Genomic DNA, 2,516 nt, shown 5'->3' on the forward strand with positions numbered 1-2,516 from the left:
AAAATAGCAATGTCCTTCTTTGCTCCCCTGGTCCCTGACAAGGACCCCCCAAAACAGCTCTTGCCTTTCCCCTCCACTGAGACAAATTTGCAAACTCCCACATCTCTGTGGAAACGGCAGAGAGCAGGAGAGAAGAAAAAAGGAGAAAAATCCACCCACATGCCAACAAACTGGAAAAAAAATAACCCAGGCCTTGTCTCACTCAGCTGTTGGCTTGCTGCTCCCTCCCACTGTGGCGGCTGCTCCTGCCTCCTGGACAGGGACCTGGATCTGTTCAACTCCCCTTCCCATCCTGATCTGACATTTGTCGATGTCCCCTGCCTCTACCCCTACTCCACCTATGAGAGGAAGGGTCCTGAAGACCAGGGGCAAGAAAGCTGGAAGGGAGGACTGGCAGAGCACCAAATGTTTGTGGCCTACCACAGCCTTTGTGCCCATCACTGTACCACCAAACCATGCAGGAGACCTTCCTCCCCTTCCAGGGAAATAAGTCAGGGAGATGGAGTTCCCCCCACAAGCTCACCAGTCAGGCCACTTTTTCCTCAGATGCTGTCCTCTGCCTCTTCTCCCTCCTCCCAGCTCTCCTCCTCTGCCTCCTCTCTCCACCATTTTAAAGTACTATCTTCAGTTTAATTCCATTCATTTCCACCTTTTTGAGCCCTCACTTGTCATCACTTTCTGCCCCAGTTCTGGGCACCATATTATTGGAAACAAAAACAAAAACAAAATTGAGTGTGTTGCTAGGAAAGGAGGGATCTAGAAGTCAACCCTATTAGGAACTGTTGAGGAAAATGGAAATGTTTAGCCTGTAGGAAGGAGACTATGGACTTAAAGAAGCACAAGATGAGAGAACCACAAAGTGCCTTTTTCAGAGGAGGTGATTAAGGCCCAAAGAGGGGAGTAGAACTGGGACTATTATGCAGAAAAGGGGACAGCTTTGTTCTGTGGGCCTCCAGAAAACAGAAGGAGGAAGAGTGAGTGAAAGACAACAAAGTAGATTTCAATGAGAGTTTTGTTTCTTCCTTCCAAATCTTTTTTCTTGTTATTTCATTTCCTTGTCTTACTGTGCAGGATTTCCAGTTCAATACTGAACAAAAGAGATAAAATGAGCATTGTGTTTTGGTATTCATCTAAAAGAAAAAGATTGTAATATTTTACCATTATATGTGGTGTTTGTTGTAGGATTTTGGAGGATATTCTTTATCAGGTTAGGGAAGTTTCCTCTTAATCCTAGTATGCTAAGAACTTCATCATGAATAGGAGCTAAGTTTTATCAGATGCTTCCTCAGCATCTTTTCTAATGATTATACATTTTTCCCTTCTAAAACTTGTTTATATGATCAAGAAAGCAGCATTTAGCTCAAAAGAATGGTAGAATTTCTACTATACAAAACAATCCAAAGAGGCATTGGCTTCCTCATGGACCAAAGTAGTCAGCTCCATGTCACTGGAAGTGTTCAAGCACAAGTGCATTCATTGAAGACTTAGGATTCATTCACTGTTTCAGGTGCTGGCCATTTAGTGGTAAAGAAAGTTTCCATTTGGCGATTGATTATTAACCAATAAGGGACCAGTTAAATAGCTTGTAGTTTCTATATATGGTGTAATGCTTTATAACTATCTGAAGTGATGTTATAGAAGACTGATAAAAATCGGTCAATAAATCTCAATATATTGGCAAATGAAAAATGGGTGAAAATGGGTTAAAAATAGTGCTTACAGATTGGTCTAATTTTGTGGGAAAAAACAGATAAATCTTGAGATGTTCAAACTGGTGTCTCTAAGTGATGGGGTTAGGAATAAATGAGTTCCTGCTCTTCTGCAGTTCACATTTTTGAGAAAGTATGACAAACAGAAACAACCAAACAAATAAATGAATAAGACAATTTCAAAAAGTCAAAATTATTATGAGAATGAATATTTAACAGTACAAAGGTAGTGTAATGGGGTGAGCTGGGAAACAAAATTAAATCGATTAGTCAGGGAAGGACTCTCCAAGTTCATGAAAGTTGAGGTAAACTTTAATGACAAGAAGAAGGCAGGGGCTGGGGTCATGGCTCAGAGGTAGAGTGCTCACCTGGCATGTGTGAGGCACTGGGTTGAATCCTCAGCATTACATAAGTATCAATAAAAAAAAACAAAATAAAAAGGTGCTGCATCCATCTAAAACTAGAAAGAAAGAAAAGAAAGAAAGAAAGAAAGAAAGAAAGAAGGCAATCCTTTCATAATGATCCAGAGGCATGCTATTCCAGGCAGAATGAGACACAGAGACAAAGGCTCTTGGGTGGAAGGAGCTAGGTGTGTTCAAGGAACTTCAGAAAGAAGTCCAATTGGAGAAGCAAAAGGGAAAACTAGTTCTAAATGTGGTAGGAAAGAAATTCTGGAACAAGACTATGCAGGATTGTATCATCCGTGAAGATGTTTAGATTTTATTCCAGGTACAATGAAAAGCTGTCTGAGAGTTTTGAGCTGGGAGTGACATGACCTGGATTATGTACTTCAAAGCTTACTCTGAT

Source organism: Sciurus carolinensis, chromosome X (assembly GCF_902686445.1).
Source record: "Sciurus carolinensis chromosome X, mSciCar1.2, whole genome shotgun sequence".
Taxonomy (NCBI): Eukaryota; Metazoa; Chordata; class Mammalia; order Rodentia; family Sciuridae; genus Sciurus; species Sciurus carolinensis.